The 17,131-nt window shown below is 41.4% G+C and overlaps 1 protein-coding gene and 1 long non-coding RNA gene across 2 annotated transcripts in view; one reads left to right on the top strand and one right to left on the bottom strand.

The window, feature by feature from the left end:
* Nucleotides 1-17,131, bottom strand: part of bmp16 (bone morphogenetic protein 16) — a 604,258-nt gene that overhangs the window by 64,610 nt on the left and 522,517 nt on the right. The window lies entirely within an intron of this gene.
* On the top strand, nucleotides 1,669-6,160 carry LOC308085564. Its single transcript, XR_013933188.1, has 4 exons — nucleotides 1,669-1,767; nucleotides 4,570-4,767; nucleotides 4,925-5,023; nucleotides 6,045-6,160. It is a non-coding gene; the product is annotated as an uncharacterized lncRNA (long non-coding RNA).

Here is a 17,131-nt window from a genome sequence, read left to right as displayed (position 1 = left end):
AGGAGTAGTCTCTCGAACAGCTTATAGGTGATACAGAGTAGGGAGATGGGCCGGTAGCTTTTGGGGAGGTTGGGGTCTTTCCCAGGTTTTAAGAGAGCAATGATGATGGCTTTCCTCCAGATCGTTGGTATGCGCTGAGTTTGGAGGCAGGTGTTGAACATGTCCTTAAGCCATTGTTTGGCGACTGGGCCTAGGTGAGTGATCATCTCGGTCAGTATGTCATCAGGACCTGCAGCTTTGCCCAGCTTCTTCCTCTTTTCAACTGGTCACAAAAAAAAAAATCCATTATGATCGATCGTCCAACCATTTGTCAACACAAACAGTATTAGTGTGCGTCGCCCAGACAAAAAACAATCCAACCGCGACCGCCCGTGCCTTGTAACAGCATGTTGAATATACCAAATCTCGCCAAAAATGCAGGGCAAACAAAGTCAACTCAAGATACAGCTGTTTTCCGGAAAACGCTAAACAGGAAGTGGACAGAGGCGGAAATCTTCGGATCACGTGATCTCCGGCTGAAAATGGTCACTCGGGTGATAGAGAGCAGCCCCCCCCCCCGCCCCAACCACAAAAACAAAAGGTCGTCCTTGGCAGTGTGGGCGTTGAATGAATGTAATGAAAAATGAATGAATGAAAAATGTAAGTTGCATTTCCTTTTCCACAGAAGCCTATGATGCAGACAAACAGTTATGTTGTGGTCCTCATGGCAGAGAGACGATCTTGACCAAGGACTCCAAATCCCATATCTGCTGTGGGGACAAGCAGCACAACCCAACAACCACCTGCTGCTGTGGATATCCACTCCGTATAGAACATCTTTGCTCCAGTTGCTGTAAAGAGGACTCTTCTAGTAAGTATGCTGCTGTATTGTTAGATGTCTTTATAGGAACTAGACTGGTGCTCAAGGAGCGCCAGCCTACTTGGGCGCCACGTAAGTCAGGAATAAATGCTCACCCATTAGTGCAATACTCCTTTACCTGATGTAGTTGTTGTACATGTTGTCTGACATATTGGAGTCCAAGTGGAGTTCGGTGCATCCTTTGCAGAGCCGTGGACAGATAGATTCAGACATTCGCGGTTTTCCGGTTCTCGGAAACAGTTGGTCAGATTGAATTGCCCTGGGTCATATGGAACACACACAACAAGTATAAGTCTGTTAGGTCGGGCGGCGCCTGAGTTATGACACACACTCACACACACTCACACACACACACACACGCACGCACGCGCACGCACGCACGCACGCACGCACGCACGCACGCACGCACGCACGCACGCACGCACGCACGCACACACACACACACACACACACACACACACACACACACACACACACAGGTTTCGTGAAATAATAGATGGATGATAACTACTCAGCTCTTTGGACTTTGTGTCGATGATGTGTTGTTGGTAATATCATAATCTCTCAAGAACCGCACCACCGGAAGTGGAGGGCTGAGGGCAGACCAAAACCTTGGTTTCCAGTCGGTATAGTTCTACTTAATCGTTACTCCCAGAGTCAAATCTAAGGTAAAAAGACAGCAGAGGGCACTGTTTTTCCTTTTTTTTGACGATGGGTTCCCAGATTGCTAATATCATTGAATGATTAGTAATGCATTAAACAATGACAAGTACATGACTGCATTCATGTTTTAACTATTATGTTGACAGGCTGCTGTGAAGAAAAGTCTTACAACTCAACCCTTCAAATATGCTGTGGCTCAACAATCCTCGACAAACCTGGGCTGAATGGCAATTGTTGTGGAAAAAGTAAGTTGGGAACTTTGGGATTCCTTCTTGTTGGAGACACAGTGAGGGCACAGGAGTCCAAAATTCAGGCAGTTAAGGTCAAGCTTAACAAGTATGCAATATTGTCACCCGGGCATTCATCATTGCCCTGTTTTAATCAACCAAGGGCAGTCTTATCAGCCATTAGGCTGATGTACCTGATCAACACTTTAAATTAATAGATTAACATTAGTGACAATGAGGATCTCCCCTAGTGAACAGATTGGTATAGTCCTACCGTAATTCCCTGACAGTGGCCCTCATTTATCAACGCGGTGTAGACCAAATAATGGGCCGCAACTTTCGGCATTTATCAATATATCCTGACTTTGACTTTAGCGTACCGCCCGCTCAGATCTCACATCAGGTCTGACATTTTATAAACTCATTTAAACAGACTGCTTTAACAGTCATTCAGATAAGATTGCAGATCTGGCTGCATTGGCTATTTGAAAATAGCAGATCTACAAGCTCACAACGTGTCGCATTGCCACGCGTTGTGAGCTTGTAGATCTCAAAATATACGAGCGCTTATGCAAGAGCATTTTCGAGAATTTGGACCGGTGCGGCGGCACCACCTGGAGATCGGACATTTAACCCTCCCAACACACACCAGCCTTCATCCATTAATGTTTATTATGCTTTCATTCATCAATAACTCCATACAAGTTCAGATTATTAGTGCCTCTCCAGGTTATCTCTCATTAACGTGGCAGCACAGGACTGACTGCAGCCCGCTCGAGTCTCACAGGGAATATAGCCTACTGTTTTATTTTAGTGTAACTTGAACGCCCACTGCTGCTCGGTATGGGTTAAATAAATTAATATACAAACATATTCCATTCATGGCGATGTGATTGGTGTCATAATCTGTCATTCATGTAGGCTACTAGTCTACTTGACAAAGATTGTACCGTTACGGAATACATGAAAGACAAGTAGGTACGTGTGCGTGTGCGTGTGCGTGTGTGTGACTTGACAGGCAGCGAGGCGAGGCGGGTGGGGGAAATGCTTTCTTATTAGCTTTCCATGCTTTGTTTGGTCGTATTCTGGTTCTTCATGTCGTAAAATCGGGGCGTTTCGAGAATATTTAAGGGCGTGTTATTTAAATGACGCTTGTTTTCAGCCGTTAGATTTATCAAAGCTCAGACCAAATGTACGCTAGGATTGGCTGTATAGGATTGCTTGATAAATGTCACTTGGATTTTGGCGTAAGGTCAAATATACTGTTTTTTACACTCCATTGATAAATGAGGGCCAGTGAGTTCAGAACAAAGAAAGTGTGCTGCTAGTGTGTCCCACCTAGTTGGCATGCAGCCATTCGGTAAATTGTCGAACGTTGCTGTTTACCACTGTATTTTGATTTGTTTGATCCCCTACAATCTGGGAACCCATTCAGTAAAAAAAATGTGTTTTTGCCTCTGGGGGCACCACCTCCTGTGTAAAACAGGAACTTGGGTTTGGCTCCTCGCCTTTCTTAGTCCACTTCCTCCCGGGTGCTTCTGTATTTATTCCTACTAATAACGTTACAAGTTTAAGGCAGTGGTGCTGACAGATTCTGCTGTTAGCAGATTGAGAGATTAGATCAACTGAACTCCATACTAGATCAACTCCAGTATCTCTTCAGTCGTGAATTATACCAAACCAGTTGCTCATGGCTGAGCTTCATCCATGTTTGACATGGTGCTTGTCACGGGGCAACCCGTGCCCTATAGACACTAAGGACTCCACAGTGTAAAACTGGAAATTACAAGCACACACTGCACAGCTGCTTCTAATAATTGACTGTCATCAAGCTGTCTGGGAGGTGTGTCGGTTCAGCACCCAGTGTTGCAGGCTATTCTATATTTTCTGTATTGTCTAATTTTATGGTCATTGTTTTGTGAATTATTTGATGCCTAGAAATGCATTTCAAGTTTGCTCAGAAAATCTATAATTGCGTAGTCTAACTCATGGGCCATGGTTTTCTTTGTTTGAGTTGATGATTATGCCAGTTACTAATTGTGGGTGTGGCTTACCTGGTATATAATGGAGGCTGGAATTGTAGAGAGGAAAATGCTCAGAGTGAATTGCGAGTTTACTTGTAGGAGACAACACCAGGGGAGAGCTGCCAGGGCCTTGAGTCAAAAGGCATTTCCTGTTTCAGTATCTTTAGTTCTTGGTTTGTATGTTTTTTTCTTAGTTTAGTTATCAAGTGTTTATTTCTTACTTTCTGTTTTTGAAAGTGTATTTGTGGCCAGTATTTATTTTGGAAGTAGTATGATTTGCCTCAGACCTTGACTGTTACACTCCTGCATGGGGCTGATTATTAGTTTTGGAGGTAAATCAAATACCAAAAATCTACGTTCTTGGACTTTGTCGATTCTTGGAGCCTTGACCATCCGGCCAACTTTACAGTGCTTCCCAATGGGAATGTGGGAATCTCACTTATTGACTTATTGACTTATTTGGCCTGGAGCTTATTGTGACAAACTCGCTGCTATTGGTAGATGACAAGTACTTTACGAGTGGGTGGGTATATTTTAGATCAGCGCTTCAACAATTTGGTCAAAAAAGTCAGAAGCCCACTAACCTTGCTATGTGATTGGTCAAAGCGTCATCAATCCTCTCACCTTGCTAGGATTACAGTCTAGATAGACAGTTTAGTGTCATTGATTTATGTATTTACAGTAACAGCGATAATATAATCCCTATTCTGGGCATATCAGGTGACCCCTCTGGGGGGGGGGGGCACTTTATTGAATTTAATTGAATTGAAGTAAAGTGACATTTCTTCTTCCACAGAAGCCTATGATGCAGACAAACAGTTATGTTGTGGTCGTCATGGCAGTGAGGTGATCTTGACCAAAGAGTCCAAAGAACATATTTGCTGTGGGGACAAGCAGTACAACCCAATGGCATTCCACTGTTGTGGATCTCCTCTTCGTACACAACCACTTTGCTCCAGTTTCTGTGAAGAGGACAAGACCCAGACCCCTTCTAGTTAGTAGGCTGCTGTTTAGAGGGATGAAAATGTCAGTTATTTTGGCTTTGTGGTGATGATGTGGTAGTGATATGTATCATAGAATGATTATAATAAATGAATCAATGACAAGTCCATGGTTGCATTATGTTGATGTCTTAACTATTATGTTGACAGGCTGCTGTGGAGAAAAGTCTTACAACTCAACCCACCAAATATGCTGTGGCTCAACAATCCTTGACAAATCTGGGCTGAATGCCAAATGTTGTGGAAAAAGTATGTTCAGGACCAGGCTTCACCAGTAGTCAACCTCTTTGGTGCTGGAAAAGCACAACTCTGGGTTTAAACATAGATCATTTAAATACTGAATAGCAATTACATTTTTACACAAATAAATTGCCAAACATGACCAGCCTACAGTATGTAGGCCTACCGTACGTATGCTAAACACTACAGTAGGACTTTTTAGTGCTGTCAATAGACCAGATCTGAATGTTTCTACAAAAGTGTAGAGTGGTATTTCCGGGTAGAATGTCTATAGATATTTATTTATACAATATAAAATAAAGTGTCCAGGTTCCAGAACATTAGCTACAGTATGTCTAGTTTGTCAACCGGTGCATATTTAGAACAAAATAATACATTTCTAATAGTCAATAACAATATGATAAGTGTCCTGTTCTTCCAGAAATAAGGTTAATGAGTAATACTGCTCCAATGCTACGCTGCCAACATTGTCTAGCCTGAAATACATTTTTGGTTGTGGTGATGTCTTGATGGTCTATATGACATCAGTAAGTGCAAGTAGAAATGAATTGTTTGGCCTATTGAGGGTGCTAGAGTAAAGGCCATGGTGTTACCAAAATCAGTACTGGTCATCCCAGTATGAATGCGCTCAGCAAGTTTCATGGTATTTTGTTGTCTCCAAAAGGATACAAAACTGGATATTATTTACACTATAACCCCATTTGAGTCATGAATCAATGTGTTTCAAATGTAAAAGTATACTTTTCTCTACTGAGGAAATGCAGGTAAACAGAGGTTTTGGCGAGATTATGCAGAAATTATGCAGAAATTATTGAAGCTAATAGCTACATTCCTGGTTTTCCTAATACACCAGGATAACTTGTATTTATTCACTAATGGCTAAATATGTTGTAGCTATAAAAGATGCTATCCTCATCATTAAACTAAAGACAGCCATCAGGCTCAGATGAGAAGTGAAAGTTAGCAATTATATCAAATTAAAAAGTGTTGCAGGTTTTAGTATTTTGTTTTCATATGTCTTCTTCCACAGAGGCCTATGAGGCAGACAAACAGTTATGTTGTGGTCCACATGACAGTGCGAGGATTTTGACCAAAGACTCCAAAGCCCATATCTGCTGTGGAGACCAGCAGTACAACCCAACAACCACCTGCTGCTGTGGCTCTCCTCTGCGTGCAGAACCTCTTTGCTCCAGTTGCTGTGAAGAGGATAAGAACCATAACTCTTCTAGTAAGTAGGCTGCTGTTAGATACTTATATAGTATCTATAGTAGGAATAACTACTCAGCTCAGGCTTTCTGGTGATGATGTGGTGGTGATATATATATCACAGAATGATTAGTAATGCATTAAACAATGACAAGTAGATAACAAGCGCTATGTTGATGTCGTAACAGGCTGCTGTGGAGGAAAGTCTTACAACTCAGCCCACCAGATATGCTGTGGCTCAATGATCCTCGACAAACCTGGCCTGAATGGCAAATGTTGTGGAAAAGGTAAGTTGGGAACTTTGGGATTCCTTCTTGCTCACTGAGCTGGAGACACAGTGGCCCTCACTTATCAACGGAGCGTATAAACCGGCGTATATTTTTCCATATATTCGGCCGTACACCAACGTCAAAGTCACATTTATCAACGCATCCTACACAGCTGATCCAAGCGTACATTTGGTCCCAGCCTTGATAAATGTCACGGCTGTAACCGAGCGTCATTTAAATAACACGCCCTTAAATATTCTCAAAACGCCCCGATTTTACGACATGAAGATTGAACACGCCCGCCCAGCTGTGTTTTTCATGTAATCCGTACCGTAGCGGTACAATCTTTGTCACGTAGGCTTGTAGCCTACATGAATGACATATTATGATACCAATCACATCGCCATGAATGGAATACGTTTGTATATTAATTTATTTAACCCATACCGAGCAGTGCGTGTTCGAGTTACACTAAAATAAAGCAGTCATGTAGGCTATTCCCATTTCCCATTGAGACTCGGACCGTCGGGCGGGCGGTGTCCCGTCCTGCTCCGTATTAATGAGAGATAGCCTGGAGAGAACATTAATGAATGAAGGCTGGTGTGTGTTGGACCATGGGTTAAATGTCTGATCTCCCGGTGGCCATGAAAATATAACAGCAGCGCCGCTGCACCGGTCTAAACTCCCAAGCGCTCGTATATTTTGAAAATAGCAGATCTACAAGCTCACAACGCGTCGTGATGCGACGCTTGCTTGTGAGCTTGTATATCTGCTATTTTCAATGCAGCCAGATCTACAATCTTATCTGAATGACTGTTAAAGCAGTTTGTTTAAATTACTTTATAAAATGTTATATTTTCACAGGGATTATTTATTAGTGTAGAATAGATATACATTTAGGAGTGGATTATGTGTTCAGATGCCTGTCAGACAGTCAGACAAATGCTGCTCCGCAGGTCTAGGATGGAATAAACGGGTGCAGCCAACGTCAACAACTGGTCTCTACCAGACGTGAGATCTCAGCCTACGGTAGGATGAAGCCCACGTCAGGATATATTGATAAATGCCGAAAGGTGCGGTGATCTCGCCATACGCCCATTATTTGGGCTGCACCGCGTTGATAAATGAGGGCCAGTGAGGGCACAGGAGACCAAAGTTCAGGGAGCAAATGACAAGGCCAAGATGAACCAGTACGGAAGATTATCACCCCGGCATTAAAATGTAAAATGATACCTTTCTCTAATGAGGAAATGCAGGTACAGAGAGGTTAGGTGTGATTATGCAGAAATTATGCAGAAATTGTTGAAGCTACAATAACTACATTCCTGGTTTTCCTGACACACAAGGATAACTTGTATTCACTAATGGCTAAATATGTTGTAGCTATAAAAGGTGCTATCCTCATCATTAAACTATAGACAGCCATCAGGCTCAGATGAGGAGTGAAAGTTAGTTAGCCCAACATATTTTAGGTGATTATATCAAATTAAAAAGTGTTACAGGTTTTAGTATTTTGTTTTCGTATGTCCTCTTCCACAGAGGCCTATGATGCAGACAAACAGTTATGTTGTGGTCTTCATGGAAGTGACAAGATCTTGACCAGAGACTCCAAAGCCCATATCTGCTGTGGGGACCAGCAGTACAACCCAACAACCACCTGCTGCTGTGGCTCTCCTCTGCGTGCAGAACCTCTTTGCTCCAGTTGCTGTGAAGAGGACAAGAACCATAACTCTTCTAGTAAGTAGGTTGCTGTTAGATACTTATCTAGTATCTATAGTTATAGTAGGAATAACTACTCAGCTCTTTTGGCTTTCTGGCGATGATGTGGTGGTGATATATATATCACAGAATGATTAGTAATGCATTAAACAATGACAAGTAGATAACAAGCGCTATGTTGATGTCGTAACAGGCTGCTGTGGAGGAAAGTCTTACAACTCAGCCCACCAGATATGCTGTGGCTCAAGGATCCTCGACAAACCTGGCCTGAATGGCAAATGTTGTGGAAAAGGTAAGTTGGGAACTTTGGGATTCCTTCTTGCTCACTGAGCTGGAGACACAGTGAGGGCACAGGAGACCAAAGTTCAGGGAGCAAATGACAAGGCCAAGATTAACCAGTACGAAGATTATCACCCCGGCATTAAAATGTAAAATGATACCTTTCTCTAATGAGGAAATGCAGGTACAGAGAGGTTAGGTGAGATTATGCAGAAATTATGCAGAAATTGTTGAAGCTACAATAACTACATTCCAGGTTTTCCTGACACACAAGGATAACTTGTATTCACTAATGGCTAAATATGTTGTAGCTATAAAAGGTGCTATCCTCATCATTAAACTATAGACAGCCATCAGGCTCAGATGAGGAGTGAAAGTTAGACCAACATATTTTAGGTGATTATATCAAATTAAAAAGTGTTTCAGGTTTTAGTATTTTGTTTTCGTATGTCCTCTTCTACAGAGGCCTATGATGCAGACACACAGTTATGTTGTGGTCTTCATGGAAGTGACAAGATCTTGACCAGAGACTCCAAAGCCCTTATCTGCTGTGGGGACCAGCAGTACAACCCAACAACCACCTGCTGCTGTGGCTCTCCTCTGCGTGCAGAACCTCTTTGCTCCAGTTGCTGTGAAGAGGACAAGAACCATAACTCTTCTAGTAAGTAGGTTGCTGTTAGATACTTAAATAGTATATGGTTATAGGAATAACTACTCAGCTCTTTTGGCTTTCTGGTGATGATGTGGTGGTGATATATATCACAGAATGATTAGTAATGCATTAAACAATGACAAGTAGATAACAAGCGCTATGTTGATGTCGTAACAGGCTGCTGTGGAGGAAAGTCTTACAACTCAGCCCACCAGATATGCTGTGGCTCAATGATCCTCAACAAACCTGGGCTGAATGGCAAATGTTGTGGAAAAGGTAAGTTGGGAACTTGGGATTCCCTGTCAGGGAAAAGGTGTGTTGCTGGTGTGCCCCACCTTTGTTGGCACGCATGTTAGCCGGTGAAAATTGATTTGATCTGCTTCAATTTGATTTGTGTGTTTTTCCGTGGTTTTAAATCCTCCCAAAAGGTGGCATAGTCAGTGTTTTGATTTATAGATTTTAGTCTTAAGCACCCTGCACTTTCTAAATTATTAACTTATATTTTATTCTTTAGTTTTTAAGTGTTAAACGTACAATCTGGGTGTTTAAGCAGTGCCACACGCAGCCATTCTGTGAATTGTCAAACATCACTGATCTCCATTCTTTGCTCCTGGATAAATGCCAGCGTCTCCTCAACCATGAATTCTACCAAGCCATCTGCAGCAACATTGTTCTGCGGCCGAGTTTCATCCATGTTTTACATGGTGCTGGCAGCCGGTGACTGATTTGGCCTGTAGCCAATTGTGACTAACACAGCATGTTTCTCATGTACTCTTCCACAGAGGCCTATGATGCAGACACACAGTTATGTTGTGGTCCACATACCAGTGTGAGGATTTTGACCAGAGACTCCAAAGCCCATATCTGCTGTGGGGACCAGCAGTACAACCCAACAACCAACTGCTGCTGTGGCTCTCCTCTGCGTGTAGAACCTCTTTGCTCCAGTTGCTGTGAAGAGGACAAGAACCATAACTCTTCTAGTTAGTAGGCTGCTGTATGGCTGCTCAGATCTTTTGACTCTGTGATGATGATCTGGAGGAAATATATATCATAGAAGGAATAATAATGTATTACTACGCTACGGAAAAGTCACTATGTTGGATGATGGATGAGTAGTGTGCAGCTTTGGAATTGTTTTAAGTCACTGTAGTTTACAAAAACCTAAAGCAAACTATGACTAAGTTATTTTTAATTCAACCAACCGTGTAGTGTAGATATTTGTATTTCAGGGATGTGTACAGCATGCAGTTTGTGGACTGTACAACTAATTTACATGATTAGTTTACAAGCCTTCATGCCACTCTATCTCCCTATAAACACCAGGCAATTCATACAGACAGACTGTGTTTGGATTTGAAATAACACTCCCACCTCTCTGACCTCGCTTCGGATACGGATAGTGAGTCTTTGACAACCAAGGAGAGGCAGAGACTTTTCCTTTGATCTCAGGAATGCTGAATGTATGATCATTAATAATTTTCTGAATGTACATTATGATAGTTCAGTCAGGGACACAAAAAAATACAGCACAGATTACAATGCAACTCAGGTCTGTGGTATAACTCCACACTGTTTCAGATGTTCCTTGAAATAGCCAAGCAGCATGCTACCGTAAGCTAAATCAGAAAGCCCCCATGGGTATAGTATAAGAGTGGGCCCAATGCAATACATTGCATTTCAGTTTTAACCTTTGGGCCATGCAAGACTCTGAACCAGAAAGGTGTGGGCTGGGGTTGTGTATGCAGGCGTAACCACCAGCATGTAGGCTATGTCAGCATTAATGTAGCAGAGATCAATATAATATCTAACTCAGGGAACACAATGTAGAAATCACCCATAACAATGGAACTTAACGCCAGTGGTGGAAAAAGTACTCACATTTATGACTTATGTAAAAGTATCAATTCTGCAACGTAGAAATACTCTGTTACAAGTAAAAGTCTGGAATTCTAAATTTGCTTGAGTAAAAGTACAAAAGTATTGGTATCAAAATGTACTCAAAGTACCAAAAGTAGAAAGTACTCATTATATAGAATGGCCCATTTCACAAGTTTTTAACGACGCATTGTGAGCTTGTAGATCTGCTATTTTCAAATGGCCGAAATGTATATAGGGCTGAAGTGGTTAATGTATGTTTTGTAATAACAATCAAAATTTACAAAGTAACTACGGTAGTAACTAAAGTTTAAATAATAATAATTCAATATAATTGTTCAAATAATTGTAGTGGAGTAAAAGTACAATATTTGCCTCAGAGATGTAGTGGAGTAGAAGTAAAAGTACTGAAAATTGGAAATACTCAAGTAAAGTACAATTACCTCAAAATTGTACTTAAGTAAATGTACTTAGTTACTTTCCACCACTGCTTAACACCAAGTTTAAGGCCCATGCTAAACATCAGCCAGTCCATGGATAAATATCTATGTGTAGCAGCAAGCCTGCTGCAGACCTCAGAGATTAATTATCTTAAAAATAGAATGTAAGCATACACCCTGAAAGTGGTCATCCTACAACTATGTGAAATGTCAAAATGATGTAGCAGGAAGAAACAGCAGCACATTTCTTAAGAGACAGCAATACTTAGAGACGTCAATATTTATCCAGAGAATAAGCATGTACAGTATATCAATAAGCAGAGCAACCTGGTAGCAGCATAACATGCAGTATAATATATAATATATTATATATATAATATATATATAATATATATGCTTTGCCAGCAGCAGCATGTGTGGCAGGCAGAATTTATGTAGAAGATATCCATATTCATATTCTTATTGTGTACTGCTGGCATACATACTACACAATATCCACTGTTGATATTCAGGTCATATAAAATATATCCATTATAAGCTATGTCCATATTACTGGTGACATGTTACCTGCATCTATGTATTCCAATATTTATATTATCCCTATCCCGGCCAGTTCAAGCTAGTACAGATGGCCTAGCCAGACTTTTTATTATAATTTTTTCAGACATAGTATTCCCCTCATTGCATTTACCATGAAAGTCTATAGGCCTACTTGGGGTTTTATCAGTGTTGGGCAAGCTATTACTTTAACCCATTAAGACCTGAGGGCGATTCTAAAAATGTCTTCTAAATCCTAACAGTTTTCTGAAAAACGTATGTTTATCAGTGGTGCTCAAACTTTTTCATGTCAAGGGACCGACAAAAATTATATGTATTTGGCTGTGGACCCCCATCTCACAATATTTTGTTCCAGGGACCCCCAGAAGCAAAGATTTGAGTTAAAAATGTTCGCTTTAAAATATATATACAGATGTATATTTCAAGATTTGCACACATTTTCAAGATTTTTCACAAACAGCAGATCTACAGCCTCATAGTGTGGTACGAAGTGCCGCGCTATGAGCTTGTAGATCTGCTTCTACACAGCAGAGCTTGTAGATCTGCTTGTAGCTTGTAGATCTGCTTCTACACTATGAGCTTGTAGATCTGCTTCAAAAATGTCTTAATTTCTATAAAAATATGTTTATAAACTCCAAAACAACGCTCATAGTGTAATGGAACCAACGCCTCTCGTTTTGTCTCGCGGTGTTTACCTTTCCAAAATATAACCATAGAAGAAGACATTTTAACTACTTCCGGGCTAAAATCGTCTCATGCAATGACGCATCACAGGCCTGCCAGCATGCATATGAATGAGCTCCTGTTGAACCCAAAGAGCACGCCCAGGCATGTTCTTCACTCGTGCATGTTACGGTTTGAACCGGAAGTGAATTAAAAAGGGAATCTTCTTCAACATAAAGCAATGTTTTGAAAATAGCGATAGAAGACAATTGGGATCACACTGTGAGCGTTGCTTTGAAGTTCATGACTAGAGTTTTGATATAGTTTTGCTGCTGTTAATCTTGGCCTCAATTTACTTAGTTCATCTATTATTTTCTAGTATTTTCTCATTTTTTGGATTCTTAATTCACTGTAAAGGAATGTTATACAAAGCTCTGCTTAGTTCCAACCAGATGGCCTTCAACCTTATCAATCCTCAAACACTCCTCAAAGATGGGACGCAGAGTTTATTCACGTTCATAGTTATTATCCATGTTAAACAAGTGGTTATTATGTGTCCTACTGTGTAAGCTTGCTGTTATGTTTGTCAACATTCACGTATGATTAACTGTTTATCATACTCTCACTTATGCATGAAGGTACTAGTAGGCTGCATTACACCTGCAGCATTACACCTGCAGCCTACTAGGGAGGAAGTTAACAGATATTGAATGAAGCAGCAGAAAAGGGCAATGGTGCCACCCTGGAGAAGGGCCAAGAATAAGGTGAATTAATTGGATGGTAATTGGGATGGACAATAATTGACCATCTCCTCATGCCCAAGCTCAGTCTTGTCTACATTTGTCTATGCGTGTATGTCGAATCCTCACCTCAATTTCAATGGGTACTACAATATTCATTGACATTTTCCAGTCACTCAATATTGCGTTCACCTACCTCTACCCCTCTCTATCTCTTTCTCTCTAGAAGCTCACAACTTTAGTATACCATATTAGCACATATTTCTAATCAGGGACCATAGCTGAAATTACATCTTGTAACACGACTGTGTTTGAACATTCATATTGCCAATGCGTGTTCATTTTAGTTAATAAACCTTCTTTTGTTAGAAATTAAAGTTGTTTGTCTTTTTGTATGTTGCTGGTTGATCTATTCTAGACCCTGCCTCATCTTAGCACTTATAGGCCCAGAAACAGAATACCAGACTATGCCACCCTGGGAGTTTCACCCAGAGAATACCACATAGTTCAGAATACCCAAAGTCAGCATTAAAAGGGAAAAGAGGAGCAGAGACGTGTGTTTCCAATTACAAAAATATGCATTTTATTTAGGTTCAGGGCAGAATACTTTAATGACTTAAAACTGCAAGGAAAGGTCATCAGGTTAGACATGTAGTTATTTATTACAAAACCTTAAAATGGGATGACTACAAAATGTATCAGCAACAAGGTTAAAATACCATTAGTCACACATTAGTTCCATAATATTACCCGTACAGCCGGGGGCAGGGGGAGGGTTGGGTTGCAGTGGTGTCCACACACAGGAGGAAATCTAACAGTTTCAACACCACCAGACACGCTTCAAACACTCAATGTATAGCAAAAAATACGGTTAAAATACACAAAAGCATGCAGCACAGTACAGAGTTAACTTGCACCAACCCCAATACCCAGCCTACACCACCAACCACCTGTAGGACTATATGGCCCACTGTGTTGCTACAACACTTATTGCCTAAACATTGGTTTGGATTCAGTTCAGCAGCATATATCATTATTTCTCTTTTGTAAATGTTAATAGTTTAAATTGGGTAACAACGTGTGCTACTGGATCATTATAAAATAGTTTAACTACTGGTTAAAGTGAGACTTAAAATGAGACTTATAGACTTAAAATGAAACTTACAGGGCTACAAGCATTTCAGAATCAGATCTTGTCACATCACAGGTTTACAGGTGTAAAACAGTGGGTGAAATCTTTTGTGAAGGCTCCATCATTTTTGTTGTTTCCAGACAGAGAGAAAAAAGAGGGGGGGGGGGGGGGACAAGGGGAAAAAAAGAAATCTAGACATTTACACATAGTATATCCATCCGTGCAGTATGTAGACTACATGAGGTTTAGTCATAAGGGGCATGAGCATATAGCAGCTGTATACGGTTCATGATATACCGGAAATAAACATAGACATTAACCACTTAAACCCCAGCGTCAGTATTGTGGAGAAAACATTCACAAAAAGTAGCTCTTTTCAGCGAAAGCTTTCCCCACAATAACAGAAAACAAAAAAGAGCCCAGAGGGACTCCGCTCAACCATGTGGGGTTTAAGTGGTTAAGGTGCATCCGCAGAGTATCCGCACATGGCCCTCATTTATCAATGGAGTGTACAAACCAGCTTGTATTTGAGCCCAGGAATCAGCTTACTCCCACGTGAGATATATCACGCAGGTGCACCCTGTCAATAGTAGCGTAAGATTTGTCCACTGTTGATAAATGTGGCATAGCCTCGCCCCACCTGTTTTTCGACATGAAGAAGCGGAATACGGCAGAGAAGAGGAACTTCTCCAACATGTGAAGTTACCCCACCAATCATCTCTGTGGATTCACACACAGCTACACAGCACACACGCCTATCCTATGTGGGGAACGGCACATGCTAGTTGGATACACAGGTTACAGACCTGATACCTGACACAGACACATCCAATAAGAAAAAAAAATACACAAATAAAACAAAAATACGGCCGCATTCCTAACAGTGCAAGTCCTGTCAACTATAAAGTGTTATGATATGTCAGAAGAATGTCTCCTAAACGAAAACCTGAATCATGAATTAAATAATAAATAGCTTACGCGTTGTATGTTTCCCGTAGGCCTACGTTGTTGAATGACACCAATCACATCGTCATGATTGGAATACGTTTGGGGTTTAATTTAACCCCCGAGCACGAGCAGTGCGCAGCTGAGTGGACACACACACACTCTGCTGTTCTGCGTCCTCCCATGGTGCCCGTGGTGTCCAGCCCGTGACACCATGTTTATAAGAGATAGATAGCCTGGGGCTGTCATCATATGAACCTGGAGTGACTGATGAATGCGGAAACATTAATGGATGAAGGCTGGTGTGTGGTGTGCTGGTTACCTCCGATTTCCCACTGCGGTCCCATCACTCCCGTGACCAAAACCTACAATGAAGATCACTTGCGCTTGGCAGTGGGCACAGCTGGCATTCGAGTGTCGGCGAGGTTGCACAACTCAAGAACGACGTAGCCTACAGTAGGCTACTGTACCCAAGTTGGGAGACTTCACTCTCCAATGTCTCTATGTCATGAAAATATTCCAGCGCAGCGCTCCCAAAACGCTCTCGCATATACATTATGCACTCATATGTCTTAATTAGTGTGTTAGATACATTTTGGAGTGGACATGTGTCCAGATGCCTGTCAGACCGGTCAGACAATGCTGCTCTGCAGGTCTATGATGGAACAAACAGGTGCAGCCAAAGTCTACACGCCCTCAGACCTGACGTGGATTATTTATTAGTGTGTTAGATATACTATTTTTGGAGTGAATACATATGTTTATTGTTTAGATGCCTCAGATGGTCAGACAATACTGCTCCGCAGGTCTACGACGGAACAAACTGGTGTAACAAATTCTACACGCCCTCAGACCTGACCTGATCTGAGTGGGCCGTACGCTCAAGTCAAAGTCACAATAGATTGATAAATGCAGACAATTGTGATGATCTCGCCGTACGCCCATTCAATCAGAAACACTCTCGTCTTAGTAGATAAAGAACCATTTATTGCCACAAATGGAATACAGTTAAGCTTGGCGTTAAAGCTCCGCTCTTGGGAGAATATTCACTGAATTTTGTCGAAGCAGCCTGCTAAGCATATATTCAGAGAATGCTTAAGCAAATCCCCATAGGGATACAATGTCAACAATAGCAGTACATTGACATATTAGTTAGAATTAGCAGATATACATGATACACAAGTATTTCAGCCTATATGCAAGACTCTAAACAAGCAGATATACATGATAACCACAAGTATTTGAGCCTAAGCCAGACTCTAATCAAAAGGTGGAGGCTGGGGTGGAGGAGGAGCTAGCAAAATGCATTGGTTCAGCAACCAAGAAAGACCTAGAGAATAGAAGCTGTATTTAAAGGATCCTCTTTGCTCATGCGTGAGCTGTGATTGGATAATGAGTGTGTGACGTAATGACCACTGAGCTGTGAATAGGAAACAGAATGCTGATGTTCACATCAGCTGACTGACCGCTGGTTACAGCTTTGGCGTGCACGACTTCCGTGTCCTGCATGAACTAACGCTATGCTTCATTTCAATCAGAAACACGCTCGTCTTAGTAGATAAAGAACCATTTATTGCCACAAATGGAATACAGTTAAGCTTGGCGTTAAAGCTCCGCTCTTGGGAGAATATTCACTGAA

This window comes from Gymnoscopelus braueri (genome assembly GCF_963280865.1).
Source record: "Gymnoscopelus braueri genome assembly, chromosome: 5".
In the NCBI taxonomy this organism is placed as follows: domain Eukaryota; kingdom Metazoa; phylum Chordata; class Actinopteri; order Myctophiformes; family Myctophidae; genus Gymnoscopelus; species Gymnoscopelus braueri.
The sequence above is the reverse complement of the archived record's forward strand: the minus strand, read 5'-3'. Positions and strand labels throughout refer to the sequence as shown.